We start from the raw sequence: 16,622 nt of genomic DNA on the forward strand, positions 1-16,622 counted from the left end.
TCACAAGTTATTTAAATTTTTTAAACCTTGTTTCCTTGTCAGGAACTTAAAAAAAGGTTGGAGTGAATGGTACCTCTAATGTTTTCCTGTTGTGACACTGTAGAGTCAAGAGAAAATTGATAAACTCATATAAGCAGATTTTTTATGCAATGATTAGTTTCAATAATAACAGCGGGGGAGGAGTCCTCAAAACGTTGCACCAGAAAACTAAGGTCTCATTCCCTGAACCTCATATACTCATATACTATGAGGCTACAGGAATAATCAGAAACCAACAAAATGAGAGTACATTAGCAAGACTAAATTAACACAGGTACACAATAACTTTGGACTTTAACAAAATGCCAAAGAAGCATTTAGGACTACAAGAGTTTGTGTGTTTTTTTTTAATCTGATAATATTAAAGAAAACGAAAATGTTATAAACTTAACTACTGCCCATATCCACACCTCTGTAGTCTCACCTGCCACAGGTAAGTGGGTCTTCTGTCTGAAGTCAGAAGACAGGCCTCGTGCTCTGTGAATTATCCTGGAACTCAGGTGGTCTCTCTCTTCTTCCCAGTTTCTGCTCTCAACTTTTAAACAGGCTGCTCTGCCATATTTAGCGCTCTCGCTGGACCTTACATCCCACTAAGTACCCCCTGTCTCACAGTATCGTCCCTCCCCCATAGCTAAGCAACTGGACAGATAGCTTTAGCTTTCATTCTTCCCTTCTTCACCTCCCACTTTTTCACTGCAATGTGGCTTCTACCATACCATCTTACTAAAACCACACTTACAAAGGTCACTCACCAACAGCCCCTTTGTGCTAAATCCAGTAAATACTTCATAGTCCTTATCTTACTTACAGACCTTTCTGTAACATGTGACAGTACTTTTCCTGTTATTTATTTTTTATTTTTCTGATTAGCAAATACATGTTAAGAATTGAAATATCACAGAAAAAAATGGAAAAGTTTGAGTACTCTGTAATCCCACTCTCAAAGACAGCCACTGTTAGCTGTACAGTATATATTAAGATTTCTATACATATGGTAATATACAGGTATATGTATTTTTTTTAAGTTCACAAAAATTAGATCATACTTGGGGACTTCCCTGGTGGTCCAGTGGTTAAGACTCCATGCTTCCACTGCAGGGGGCACAGGTTCAATCCCCGGTCAGGGAATTAAGACCCCGCATGCCCTGCCTGGTGCAGCCAAAAAAAATCAGATCATACTATACATTTTTGAGAATTTAATTTAATGTACTTTGATCTTCTGTCCTTGTTAGTATTATGTGGTAGACTAATTAACGGCCTCCTAAAGAGCACATCATAAAACACAGAACCTGTGAATGTTACCTTAAATTATAAAAGGGACTTGGCAGAGGTGATTAAGGGAAGGATTTTGTGATGAGATTATCCTGAACTATCTGGGTTGGGCCCATCGGAAGATGCTATGCAGTTGACTTTGAAAATGGAGGAAGGGATCAAGGAATGCAATGCAAGGAATACAAGGAATGCAACTGGAAAAGGCAAGGAAATAGATTCTACCCCAGGAATCAGCTGGGTCAATACGTTGACTTTAGCCCAGTGAAACATTTGAGACTTCTGGCCTGCATAACTGTAAGAGACTATATTTTTGTTTTAAGCCACTAAGTTTGTACTAATTTGTTACAGCAGCAATAGAAAACTATATAATACTCTGTGTATGTGTGTGTGATACCTTTCCACATTTGTCTGTTTCTCTAGAAGTTATTCCACAAAGTGCAACTATTGGGTCAAATAATAAAAAAAAGTTAACCTCCAGAAAGGCTACACTTATTTTTTACTCACATTAACAACATTCAAGCCCCTCCCTCCTTTTTCGAAGTTCTGTTCTTTCAGTTTGTTAAATCACTTCCCTGGTTTCCCTTCTGTGGTGGCTACTCACTCCTTCTGCTCCTTTGCAGACTTCTCGTCATCAGCTCATTTCTTATATGTCAATGGTCCCCAAAATTCCAATTCCATCCTGGGCCTTCTCCTCACTATACACAGTTATTTAATCTACTTCCTTTTGCTACTTCCTTTTATTACTACTTACAAACATAACAGATTTACTTCTCCCTCTTCCCTCTAAAATCTACTCCTCCACTGTATTCTCTCTGTTAATGACTGACACACCAATATCCAACAGCCTATGGCAGATGCATGGGGATCACCTGACCCCTGCCTTATCCTCACCCCCACATACCACAGGCTCCAGAATCTGTAAGTCTCTCCCTCCCTATCAATTCCTTAGAACAAGAATACATCAATTTTCAATTGTATTACTTAACTGTGTGTGTTCCCTATCTCAAGTCTCATACCCCACTGTACCAGTCTTTCTGAAACTCAATTCTGATTTGTCACTCAAGCAGACCTTTCACAGACTGCTGGTTGCAATGTAACATGATATATTCCCTTGGGAAAACTGTTTGGCAATGTCTTCTAAAGTTAAACATACATCCGCTCTATGAACCAGTAAGTCCACCACTAGTTATTTATCCAAGAGAAACGAAAATGTACGTCTATAAGAAGACTAATAGCTATGTGTTCATAACAGCTTTCATAATAGCCTAATGGGAGAAGTGATAAACAAACTGTATTATTGTTATACAATGTTATTACTATACACCAGTTAAAAAGAACTACTGAAAGGAGCATTAACATGGATGAATTTCAAAACATTATGTTGAACAAAAGAAGCCAGCCAGAAAAGAATACACACTAATTCTACTATTCTATTAGGTGAAGATCAAGAACATGAAAAATGAATCTGTGGTAAAAGACAGCAGAACAGGAACTGACTAAAGGAACCATGTGGGATTACTGGGGAGGGAGAGATTAACACAGGAGTACACATTCGACAAAATTCATTCAATTGTAGAGTTAAGTTCATTTCACTATACGTAATCTTTACCTCAAAAATTTTTAAAGCAAATATTAAAATTTAAAACTTTTACTTCACTCAGCATTTTTCCATACTAATTATTTAAAAAGCCTCACACTTGTCAGAATGGCCATCACCAAAAAGTCTACAAATAACATGCTGGAGAGGGTGTGGAGAAAAGAGAACACTCCTATACTGTTGGTGGGAATGTAAATTGGTACAGCCACTATGGAGAACAGTATGGAGGTTCCTTAAAAAAACTGAAATAGAACTATCATATGAGGGACTTCCGTGGTGGCACAGTGGTTAAGACTCCATGCTCCCTACACAGAGGGCCCAGGTTCCATCCCTGGTCAGGAAACTAAATCCCATATGCATGCCACAAATAAGAGTTTGCATGCCACAACTAAGGAGCTGGCAAGCCACAACTAAGGAGCCAGCGAGCTGCAACTAAGACCCGGCACAACCAAATGAATAAATAAAAATTTAATTTAAAAAAAAGAATTACCATATGATCCAGCAATCCCACTTCTGGGCATATATTCAGACAAGACGAAAACTCTAATTTGAAAAGATACATGCACCCCAATGTTCACAGCAGCACTATTTACAATAACCAAGATATGGAAGCAAACTAAATGTCCATCGACAAATGGATGGATAAAGATGTGGTATACACACATACAAAGGAATATTAGCCATAAAAAAGAATAAAATAACTTGCAGCAACATGGATGGACCTAGAGATAATCATAATAAGTGAAGTAAAATCAGACAAGGAAAGACAAATATAATATCACTTACATGTGGAATCAAAAAAATGATACAAATGAACTTATTTACAAAACAGAAACAGACTCACAGACATAGAGGAAAGGGGGGGGGAGTGATAAATAGGAGTTTGGGATTAACAGATACACACTACTGTATATAAAACAGATAAACAATAAAGACCTACTGTAGAGCACAGGGGACTATATTCAATATCTTGTAATAACCTATAAAGAAAAAGAATAGATTCAGTATAACTGAATCACTTCGCTGTACACCTGAAACTGACACACTGAAAATCAATTATACTTCAATTTAAACAAACAAAAAAACCCCCTCAAGATTTAAGACAAATTAATCACTTAATTACCCTGGTCTGCAGTGGTCCCTGGTGGTCCAGTGGTTAGGACTCAGTGCTTTCACTGCCGGAGCCAGGTTCAATCCCTGGTCAGGGAACTTAGATCCCACAAGCTGCACAGCATGGCCAGAAAAAAAAAAAAGTAAAGAAACAAGACTATACCAACTGTGTGTTCCCCTGGTTTATAAATTTTGTGAAAGCAAAGATTTTTGTCTATGTAGTATTGATCACCATTGTCTTCCCAGTACCTATCATTATGCTTGACACATAGGAGATGCTATATATGTGTTACCTTTGGTGGTTCTTACTGACTTACTGACAATGTTCATAACTTCATTAAATTTCTAGATCATTTACTAACTCAGTTTTCTGATCTCGTGTGTTAAATGCTTGACAACATTTATAACCTTGTTCATCCAGCAGCAGAAAAGAAGCTTCTCCACATTTTCAAAAAAGCAGCCAAGTTGAGTCTTTGTGCTCCTCTCTTACATGTATTTTAAATTAAGTGTTTAAAGGCATTACACTTTTCATGAGATTATTCCCTAAGATTCGTTCTCAATTTACTTCAAGGTCTACCTCCTCACCAGCAAATTCTGGCTCAGTCTTCTAAACTATCCTGATTCTGGTATACTTGAAGATATTAAATTTTTCTTCTTTCTCTTATGTATCTCATTCAAATATCATATTATACAGTGGTTCATTCAAGTGAAACTTTTATCCAGTATGTTTTTTTCTAATATTTATTTATTTATTTGGCTGCGCCGGGTCTTAGCTGCAGCAGGCAGGATCTTCATTGCCATGTGCGGGATCTTTAGTTGTGGCATGTGGGATCTAGTTTCCTGACCAGGGATCAAACCCAGGCCCCTGCACTGGGAGCACAGAGTCTTAACCTCTGGACCACCAGGGAAGTTCCTATCCAGTATCTGTTAACATTGTTCTAACAAACTTACTAGCATAATTTATGAGAATGCTGGATTCATTTTTAACATAGCAAAAGATCTGTATCAAGCCAAATACAGCAACTAATCATTTGAATACCAATTCAAAGGTACGACAAAATCCCCATCTTCACCTCCCTATCAGTGCTTACACTTTCTTATGAAAAACAAAAAGAGCAATGATCCATAATAAAACCATTCTCCTCCTATCTCTATCAAGGTTCCTTCCAAAAACACAGGAGCTAGCAGTTCCTTAAGGAGAGAGCCCTAATCATGAACCCAAAAGACAATGAATAGCAAAACCAACAATGAAGACCCAGATAATAGCTAGTTTAACCAGCTTTAGGGAACATTTTTCAAAGTACAATTGTGAGCAGTTGGATTAGTACAAAGAACAATTAACAAGCACTAAACCCACATTGTCTGGCCACTTAAACAATAAACTGCCAACAGCACAGGCAGGGAATGCTCTCATGAAGTACAGAGACAGTAATAAACATCTGGGAATGGCAACAAATAAACACACCAGGCAACTTACAATTATGAGAAATTGGATGACCCTTTCTGAGCAAACATATGAGACCACAGTCAACAGCTTCTAGCCACAAAACACACATTAATTAACCTACATGTTTCCAATAAGGAAGGACTATCATACCGCCAAAACAGATAGTAATAACTGCCAATGTTATCTTTAATTGATAGCTTGAATTTTATATGCAAACATATAAAACTGTGTGCAGTGATAAGCAGACTTTTATATTTTATGTAACTTGTCCAAAATTAATTTGAAGAGTAACAAAGGGCTAAATAAGGGCATTACAGAAAATAACAAAAAAACCCACTCACTATCTAGCATAAATCTCAAGTGTAAAAGGATACTGTAACACAGATAAGGATGGACACAATATAAAGGTAAACACATAAAATTTTATAAATTTAGCCTAAGAAAAAACAAATTATATTGAGAATAATATTTTCATTTCATCATGAACTTTATGATAAAAAACTCTTATCTCAAAGAGCATTTGGAAACATACTTAGTGTTTTAAAGAAAAAAGGAGTGCAAAGCATAACAAAGTTATCAGAGGAGCTTAACAGAGAGGCTTTAGTGGGTGGTTCTAATTAATTTACCAGTTTACGTTAACTATAAGATTTCTACAACTTTAGCAATATTTTTCAATTTTTTCTGGAATATAATCTTTTTCTCAAAACAAAAAATACTGGGCAGCAGAATGGTCAGTCTCCCAGCGGTGTCTGGGTAGGGTCAGCATGAGGCCGCGGGCTCCAGGGACAGCGGAGGCGGCTGCTGCCGGCTGGGCTGGGGACCTGGGACTTGAGAGTCCACACCACCCACGCAGTGGGCACCTCGGGGTGAAGCTGAGGCTCACAGAGGCTCCACTGAGCACCTGGGGCCGCCGCCACACACAGACCTTGTTCCTGGTGCGCTTCACTTCCCAGCTGCTCAGGGCTGTTCCCGGGTAGGCTGCAGTGGGTCCTGGCCTGTCTCAGGGGTGCTGGGCAGGCATGCCTGCAGGCCTCGCTACAACACGCAACCAACAGGCCCAAGTGGCGCTGCTTCCCTCCCTGGCAGACGGGTCCATCTGGAGCTTGAGGAGATGCTGCTGTGCAGGAATATATCCATCAGTCCCCTGGAGAGCTGGCTGACCTAGAGAGCTGGCTACCTCCTGCCCAGACTGGACGCTGGGGTCCCAGGGACTGTGTCTCCAGCCCAACTCTGAGTGTCCGCCCAGCCAGGTGGGGGAAGGGGTCGAGCAGTGGAGTAAGGAGGTCTGGGATGCACCCCAGATGCAGTGCAAAAACACACTCAAGATCTGCCAGTACAATATGAATCATCGCAAGTACCGCAAGCTGGTCAAGAGGACCCAGTACCTACTGCGGAAAGTCAAGGAAGGACGGCAGCAAATCAAGTTCAAGAGAGACCTGAAGTGCATCTGGTGGAAGGCGGGCCTGAAGGAAACCCCCACAGGCTGGCAGACCCCCAAGATCTACCTGAGGGGCAAATGCATCTCCTATCTCTCTCCCATACCCCTATTACTGCTGATGACCCGTTGTAATAAGTATTCAGAGAACTCAGCTAAAAACAAAAAACAAAAAAAACAAAAAAAATTCTAAGTATTACCTCCCACCCATGACAGTAGCTGGATTTAAGAATTATTGATTAAAATAACAAAACCACCACGACTTTTTGATAATTCCTGTATGTTACAAATATGCAAGATCTATTATTTGTTCTTTCAATATTAAATGTTTAACGCACATATTGATTTCCAGACCCACTGCAGAGATCCACAGCCCACTCTGTTTCTCCAGTCATTTCTCTCTTTATAGCAGGTTTCCCACTACAGAAAGTATCAAATAGCTCATAAGCTGGCTTATCTTTAAAATCATTTCCAATCCTGAGATTATAAGATTCTGGGACAATGTAAACTTCTCAAAAGAATTTAGAGGTTTCTAGAGAAATTACAGTTTGATCCAACATTTAAGTGCTCTTCCTCCTAACATCCTATGTAGATAACAGTAAAGAAATTTTAACAGCTACAACCCCACAGGGAGGAGAAAACAGTGGTGGGCAGATGGCAGCACATTTTTGTATGATGAATGGAAAGCAGATGAGGGACTTGCACGTTAAGACTGCAGACTGAACCCACACATCTAATTTTGCTCTCTCACGAAACCCTACTAAAACAAGATAAAGAAAATGTTGCTGTTGTTTTGTTCTGTTTTTAGGACACAAACCATAAGCATTGAGAGAATGGAAGAAACAACAGCAACAAAATTTTGGAAGCTGGAAAGATGGATGAGTGATAACTGATTTGGTCAAAGACAAATTATAAGACAGCAGTGCTGACAACTAAGAACAAACCCACTTTGCGCTACAGAATCCTCAAAGGGTTCAGGAACTGCCAGAACACAGAGGGGGAAGGGAGACTAAAGAAAGAAAGGATCAGGTGAAAGCTGTTTGAACAGTTAGAAACCTAGAGCCCATGCCTCTCCCGAGTTGCTGAGTGACCCAACCTCAATGAGGTAGCAGGTTAGAGATTTATTCTCTAAAAAGAGTAAATCACACATGGTGGAGGATGAAGGTATCCTAACATAAAGAGGCAAATTGTATGTCCCTTCATATTAAATGCTCTATGGCTCATTACCCAGCCCTCTTTTCCTGAGTTCCCAGACCACCGGCAACTAGACCTCTGGCCTCCAAGCAGAAAACTGGGATACTCTCTGGGAAATCTGACCAGGCCAAATGGAAAGACAGACACTGGAGAGAGCCTCAAACAGCCCACCCAAACCAATGATTTCAATCCTGACCACACACTGGAATCACCTGGGCAACTTTAGAAAATACTGGTGCTAATCTATGCAGACAGAAATCAGAATAGTGGTTGCCTCTGGGCAAGGAGTGGGGAAGATAGAAGGGATATGAAGGAATTTTCTAGGGGTTTCACAATGCTCTGTACCTTGTGTTCATTACACAGGTGTACACACAGCAAAATCATCAAACTATACACTTAAAATCTATATATTTTACTGTGTGCAATCACACTTAAATTTTTAAAAAGTACTGCTACCTGATGTATTTGGTCCCTCAGTCACAAGCAAACAACCAAGGAGGATTATCAGACCTCTGAAGAGGGCCTCTACTGCTGAGACTATACCAAACAGAAAAAAAGTAACTTGGAGGAAACAAGCTATGCAAGGAAAAAGAAAGCTTAAAGAAACTGCCTTTAACAATCTCAGGTAGGTAAGAGAGATATGGCATCTATGAAACAAGAAAAGAGACTTTTTCTTGTTTCATAGATGCCGTAAGTAACTGAGGAATAAGTAACTGAGTAGAGGATGGGAAGCTAAACCTACAGGCCTGCACAAGGGAATATGGTCAACGGGCTGATGTGCCTCGCTCACAGAGCCCCAAAAGGCTCAGCCCTTGAGAGTCTCGAGGGATACAGTCAGTGGGGAAGAAGTATGGGGCTGAAGAGCAGGTCAGTGGTTTAAAGTCTGGTAAAGTCTGTACATGGACCTCCAGTTTCCCTCCTCCACTATTCACATCCTCTCATAAATTTATTCTCTGGAAACAGTGACTTGGAGAGACTCCAGACTCAAGAAGAGTGGAGCGAGGCTCAAGGCTGAAAGCCAAGGAATAATGCAGAAGTATGCGCGGTAATAGCAGCCCTCACCCACAGCCCAATTCCTCCGTGCAGCTCTCAGAACACCGGGAGCCAGGCACAGTACACAGTACGTGCCCCACACTTCGATTTAAATGCCCCTTTTGCATGCAGCCAAACTAATTTTCATCACAGCACTTCTCCTAGTGGAGGATAAAGGTCTTCTGAATTTCTACAACTCCTCTTAGACTCTCAACTTCTTAAAGGCAGGGGCAGCATCTTAATCAGCTTCATATCCCCAGAGCCTAACACAGTTACACTCCATGTTAAACACTCTATAAATCTTTAATTGGTCCCAGACACTGGAGATAACATACAAGAGATTTTAAAACCTTGGAAAACTAGAGCATACAAGGTGTAATTTGGACTAGGTCTTGAAGGGACATTAAAGATTTAGGATTTATTGATGAAATGACGTCTGGGATTTGTTTTAAAATAATCCCAGAGCCACTCTCCCCACCCCCCAAAATCAGCTGTATTTCTATATACTGGCCACAAATGTTTTAAAATATCACTTACAATAATATTTAAAAAAACAAATACCTAAGAATAAATAAGAAAAGATGTGGGACTTCCCTGGTGGCACAGTGCTTAAGAATCCACCTGCCAACACAGGGGACACGGGTTCGAGCCCTGGTCCGGGAAGATCACTCATGCTGCGGAGCAACTAAGCCCGTGCGCCACAACTACTGAGCCTGCGCTCTAGAGCCCATGAGCCACAACTACTGAGCCCGCACGCCTAGAGCCTGTGCTCCGCAACAAGAGAAGCCACCTCAATGAGAAGACTGCACACCACAACGTAGAGTAGCCCCTGCTCACGGCAACTAGTGAAAGCCCATGTGCAGCAATGAAGACCCAACACAGCCAAAAATAAATAAATAATTTTAAAAAAAGATGTGGAAGACTTTTATACAGAAAACTACAAAATATTAGAGAAATTTTAAAAGACATAAATAAGTGGAGAAATATACCATGTTCATAAACTGGAAAACTCAATATTGTTAAGATGTCAATTCTCTATTTCCAAAATTTGTAGCAATGGACAAGATTCTGAAATTTATGTGGAAACTCTAAGAACCAAGAACTTCCCAGACAATCTTAAAGAACAAAATAGGAACAACCATCGGGACTTCCCTGGTGGTCCAGTGGTTAAGAATCCACCTTCCGATGCAGGGGATGCAGGTTCGATCCCTGATGGGGGAACTAAGATCCCACATGGCCACAGGGCAACTAAACCCACGCGCCGCACCTAGAGAGAAGCCCACAGCGAGGAGCCCGCGTGAGGAAACTAACACCCAGCATAGCCAAAAAATATATATATATATATATATACGAACAACAGATATCAGAGCTTATTATAAAGTTACATCAGCTGATAGTGATATTGGTGCAAGGATAACAAATAGACCAATGAAACAGAATATTGTCCAGAAACAGATCCACACTTATACAGTCACCTGATTTATGAAAAAGTGTCACACAGTGCAGAAGGGCAACGATGGTATATTCAGTAAATGGTGCTGGGTCAAATAGATACCCATATGGTATAAAGTGAAGCTGGACCCCTACAATCCATCTGGAATTTACTGTAAATCGTACATCTTAAATACGAAAAGTAAAACAAAATAAAACTTCTGTACAGTAACATGGGGAAATATCTCCATATTCTTAGGCTAGGCAAAGATTTCTTAAATAGGGCACAAAAAGCAGTAATCATAAAGGGAAGGATTAAGTATATTTCATTAAAATTAACAATTTCCGGGCTTCCCTGGTGGCGCAGTGGTTGAGAGTCCGCCTGCCGATGCAGGGGCATGGGTTCGTGCCCCGGTCGGGGAAGATCCCACGTGCTGCGGAGCGGCTGGGCCCGTGAGCCATGGCCGCTGAGCCTGCGCGTCTGGAGCCTGTGCTCCGCAACGGGAGAGGCCACAACAGTGAGAGGCCCACGTACCGCAAAAGAAAAAGAAAAAAAATAACAATTTCCATTCATCAAAAAAAGGCCATTAAAAGAGTGAAAAGGCAACATACAGAGTGGAAAAAGATTAAGTCCAGAAAGGACTCATGGAAGACAGATGTGTATACACACACACACACACACACACACACACAGAACTCATATCCAGAATAAAGAATTACAGACCAATTAAAAAAAATAATAGTGAGACTTAACAGGCACTTCACAAAAGACGACATATAAATGGCCAACAAAAGATACCCAACCACAATCATCAGAAAAATGTAAATAAGACCACACATATATTACTACACTTTTACCAAAATAGCAAAAATTTTTAAAACTGACAAGCATTAGCAAAGATATGAGGTAAATGGAATACCATTCCCTGATAATTCGTAGAACACTGGGAAAATGTTCAACTGTATCTAATGCTAAAGTTTTATCATTTACATACCTCATAAACCAAGAGTTCCACTCCTAGACATAAACCTCAACCTAGCAATGTTCTGTTTCTTGATCTGTGATAGTATACTTAGTAAAAATTCTTTACCTGCATACTCAAGATTGTGCACTTTTTAAAATATATTATACTACAATAAGTTTTCTAAGATTTCTTTGACACAAATTTCTCAGAGACATTAACACTAGCATTTTAGAATAGAAAAGGAGCTTCTGGTAAACAGCCGAAAGTTTATTAATAAAATTTTTTTAAAAAACAAAACAAAAAAAGCTGCTAACACATTTCAACCCAGAACAAAGGTAAAAACTATGAACAGATAACTTTTCTTGATCTTCACGAAGCACCGGATTTCTTTCAGCAATAAAAGGAGTCTGTTATTCTACACTGTAACCCAAAGAAATCTTTGCAAGGAAATGCTACTTTTTGAAATCACCTCTAACAACAACAGATAGGAAAGTGAAGAAACCATTCCAAAAGTTTTGGTTAACTCTTCGGTGAGAGAATGCCAGCTGAGTTGATTTGTGTAGCCCAAAAGACAAAAATGAAGCCACAAAGAAATCACAGCAACTCTAAAGCAAACACCAACACCACAATCCAACCTACCGGAAATGCTGTGGTTAATCTGAGGCTTGCCCCGCTAGTCATAAGGTGATTCAGTGATGGGTACAAACGCTCCCCAAGTGCATCCTTGGGCGTCATCTAGCACACCTGGCTCGCCCATCACCTGCCTGGAGACACGGCTTTGCGCAGAATCCCAGAGGCCAAATAAAGACGCCAACTTTGCAAGAGGCGCGGACGGTCTCGCCCCATCAGGTCACCCAGAAGGAACAGACTCCTGGCCTCGAGGGCGGGGGTGAAGAGTCAGTATTCCCCCACAGAATTTACGAGGAAGCGCTCCCGAAGCTGCCTAGTCCCTCCACCTCCCCGGGACTCCACAGGAAGTCCCGCGGAAGAGTTTCTTCCCCAGCGCCCACGGCAGGAGGGTCGCAGCGACCACAGGGAACTTAGGCCCCGGGGGCCTGGGCGCGCCCGCCCCGCTCGCGCCGCAAGTTTGGTTGGCGGCCTCCACTCGCCGCGCCTCGGCCCGGCTGTGCGCCCCGCGGAACCCGGGCTCGCGGCCCGCCCGGCCTGGCGCGGCGCCCCTCACCTTGGAAACGCTGGGTGGACTCCGCCGTAAACATTAACTTCCCATCCAGCCGGCAGCCGCGCCGCCGCGTCTCAGCGCCTCGGCCTCTCTCCCGGCTCCGCCGTCTGCCGTCCGCGCCCCCTCTTGAGCGCCGCGCTCACTCAGGAGCTCGGGGCCGCCTCAGACGCTGACCCACTTCCCCCGCACCGCCGCGGTTTCAACTACCACCCAACCCCTACTGTGCTCGCTGCCGGCTCCTCCCGGGTCCGGCCCGGCCGCGTCAGGAAGGCTGAAGGCGCAGGCGCGGCAGGGCCTTAAAGAGACCGGGCCGCCCTAGCGCTTAATGGGTTCGAGCAGGTTAGGGGACGGGCGGGCCGGCTGAGAAAGCAAGCCGAAGGGATTGGACCGTGGGGAACGGGGGCGGGGAACTCCCGCTTGTTCCTCCGCCTCTCTTTCAAAGTTCCAGCGGTCGGACCCACAAATTGCTGACTTCCCCAGTCTCTGGAACCGCCCCTTGCCTGTAAGAGCTGCACCAGACACTACCCCCGCCCCGAAGCGACCCCGCGCTTAAGGCTGCGGGCCTCGCATTGCTGCACTGCTTATGCGCATGTCGCCAGGTCGCGGCCACGGGATGCAGACGCGCAACCTTCGAAAGGCCGTCCGTGCTTCCCCGAGAGGTGACCTGGTCACTCCCAAAAACAATAATTAACGTGTAAATGGCACTTGTGATTGCAAATCACTCTACCATCAGTCGTCTCGACACATTGGATTTATGCGGAGTCCGGCAGGGACATGGGCACAAATATGTGAGGTCCAGCCGGGCAGTCATCCAATATCAACGAAGAAATTCTTAGAAGGAAAGTACTTAAGAACAGAAACAACCTACTAATTCCGGTCTAATCCCAGGAAAAACAGGCAAAAAATAACAATAATAATAACAAAGGCAACGTAAATTACTTTCATTATACATTTAGAAGTGACAAAATGATAGTAATTAGCACCAAAAAAATTGCCTAGAAATTAGATAGTCCTGGTTATTACCTAATTTAAATTTATAATCTCCAGAAGGGGTTCCACTGTAATAAGTATTTCAGAAAAAGAAAAATCCTCTATTTTTTTTAAAAAACAAGATTAAGAAATACCAGAAAATAGGAAGTAGAGCCATGCTCTCCACCCAGCTAAAAACTTGAAATTGCATCTGAGGCAAAATTTTGCATAACTTCAGATTATGCCATTATTTAAAGTAATTTCAACTAACAGTTTCATTGCAACTGAATCCATCTTGTATAGGAAGCTAAGAGACATTTTGTTAATCTACCTTTCCTTCCTATATTCCATCTATCAGCAAATTCTATAGATTTTACGTCCCAAAATTTCCTTGAATCTGTCCTCTACCATCTCGTGCATCACCACCCTAGTCCAAACTCCCTTTGTCTGGGAGGGCCAGGGGCCTGGGAGGGCTACAAATTTAGTCTCTAATTGGTTTACCCTCATGTCCTCTAGCCCCTCTCTAATCTCTTCTCCACACAATGGCTGTGTGATCTTTTATCTTCTCAGCATGTACCACTTCAATGGCCTCCCACTTCCTTAGACAAAACCTCTTAACTAACCTGCATGGTCTGGTGGCCTGCCCACCTCTCCACCTCTTCTCACTGCTCAGACCACATTCCATCCTTTCTCTGTTCCAGCCAGACTGGCCTCTTCCAATTCCTCAGTTTTCTCCCTCCACAGACCTGCATATGCTTTGCTTTGTGCCTGGAAGGCTCTTCCAATCCTCATCCTTCTAACCACACCTCTAGTCTCTACCTCTGAGAAGCATCTTCACACTTCCTATCTTGGTCCATTCCTATCACATGACACTGAAACTGTAATTATATGATTATTTTGGTGAATTTTTGTTTCCCCTCCCCCACTGGACTAATTACATCAATAAGGCCAGGAGCTTGGTTTTCTTTGGTTCATGGTTGTATTTCCATATTTGTTCAATATTTTTTTGTTTCATCAATAAATGAGAATCATAGGATGCCAGAACTTGAACTAGATATGGCTTGAAGGTTACCTAAGTCATAGATAGGTAAAATGTCACAATTTGACATTCGGAATCAGAGTCTAAAAAGAACTCCAGTTATTTTTAAACTGATTTTATATTGTTTTAGCTGGGCTGTCAGAAGATCCTTTGGGTAACCTTTAAAACTGAGTTCTCAAAGTACCTGTGTAAAGCCCTGAATTAATAATGATAGCTATGGGATGGGCCCACATGAATCTAATAATAATTTTTGCTTCAAGGGAGGAAGATTGAATGATTGGGAGTCAGGGCTGGGAAGGAGACTGCCTGCCCTTTTGTATACCTTCTTAACTTAAAGCCATGTGAATATATCACCTACTTGAAAATAAATAAATGACACAAAAGAGTGCATACTCTATGATTCTATTTATTTGAAATTCTACGAAAAAAAAATTGTAACTGGTTGCCTCTGGCCGGAAATTGGCTGGGAAGGTGTATGAGAGAAATTTCTGGGTCATAAAACCCTCCCGCACTTGAGCTAGGCTGGGACCTGGGACCCTTTACTAAAGTGCTTGCACCTGCACAAATGTTTCCTTGAGCAACAGAATACAAAGAAACTATAAGGGACTAAAAATAACTGTGCACATGTGCAGTTGGGGCAGTTAGGACACAATACAAAAAGGCCACAAACGAACTGCTGTTTCTGAGATGCCAGGAACAGAAGCAGGGTACTATGCAGGACCCCTGCACAGAGCACCACCAAGGGGGTGGACAGACCACCTAAGTTATGCCTCCTGCCCAAGGGAACCAGCTTGCCCCCTGACCCCTAGGAGTGAGTAAGAGCACCTGTTACTTGTTTTTGCTCCCTCATGCTGCACCAGGAGCCCCAGTAACTTGCCTGAATTTCTTGTCTGGCCTCTTAACAATTTCTATTGATTAGAGAGTTCAAGTACTCAAATCAGTAGCACACTATTGGTGAGAATGTAAATTGGTGCAGCCATATGGAAAATCATATGGAGATTCCTCAAAAAATTGAAAATAGAACTACATACAATCTAGCAATTTCACTTCTGGGTATTTATCTGAAGAAAATGAAAACACTAATTTTAAAAGATATGTGCAGGGAATTCCTTGGCGGTCCAGTGGTTAGGACTCCGTGCTTCCACTGCAGGGAGCATGGGTTCGATCCCTGGTCGGGGAACTAAGATCCTGCAAGCCTTGCGGCACAGCCAAAAAAAAAAAAAAGGTAAAAAAGATATGTGTACCCCAAAGTTCACTGCAGGATTATTTGTAATAGCCAAGATACAGAAGCAACCTAAGAGTTCATCAGAAGGTGAATGGATAAAGATACGGTGTATATATACACAATGGAATATTAGGCATAAAAAAGAATGAAATCTTGCCATTTGCAACAACATGGAAGTACCTAGAGGGTATGTATGCTAAGTAAAATAAGTCAGGCAGAGAAAAACAAATATCATATGTTTTCTCTTACATGTGGACTCTGAAAAACAAAACAAACAAATAACAAAATAGAAACAGACTCAAAGATACAGAGAACAAACTGGTGGTCACCAAGGGGGTGGAGGATTGGGTAAAATAGGTTAAGGGGATTAAGAGGTAAAAATGTCCAGTTATAAAATAGATAAGTCATGGGAATGTAATGTAGAGAATATAGTCAATAATGTTGTGATAACTTTGGTGACAGACTGTAACTAGACTTATTGTGATGATCGTTTCATAACAAAAATATCAAATTGCTATGCTGTACACCTGAAACTAATATAATATCCTGAGTCAATTATACTTCATTTTAAAACAAATAAGCTAACACACGGTTGAGCACTCTCTGTGTGAGTATTGGCTAAGGGCTATACATACATAATTTCTTTTAAGCCTCATACTATCCTCATGAGGCAGATATCATTATAAC

The 16,622-nt window shown here is 41.7% G+C and overlaps 1 protein-coding gene and 1 pseudogene across 8 annotated transcripts in view; one reads left to right on the forward strand and one right to left on the reverse strand.

Moving 5' to 3' along the window:
* EVI5 (ecotropic viral integration site 5) overlaps positions 1–13,023 on the reverse strand; it is a 204,061-nt gene extending 191,038 nt beyond the window's left edge. For 5 of the 8 annotated variants that reach the window (XM_027114338.1, XM_027114337.1, XM_027114336.1 and 2 more), the window contains exon 1: positions 12,706–13,023. The gene's annotated coding sequence lies outside the window, so the exon portion shown is untranslated. The remainder of the gene's footprint in view (positions 1–12,705) is intronic. The other 3 variants (XM_027114340.1, XM_027114339.1, XM_027114335.1) reach the window with 2 other exon arrangements.
* LOC113624284 (uncharacterized) lies at positions 4,857–12,735 on the forward strand (annotated as a pseudogene).
* Positions 13,024–16,622: the final 3,599 nt, after the last annotated feature.

Source organism: Aethalodelphis obliquidens, unplaced genomic scaffold (genome assembly GCF_003676395.1).
Source record: "Aethalodelphis obliquidens isolate GAN/ISIS:26980383/991018 unplaced genomic scaffold, ASM367639v1 scaffold13, whole genome shotgun sequence".
Lineage (NCBI taxonomy): Eukaryota > Metazoa > Chordata > Mammalia > Artiodactyla > Delphinidae > Aethalodelphis > Aethalodelphis obliquidens.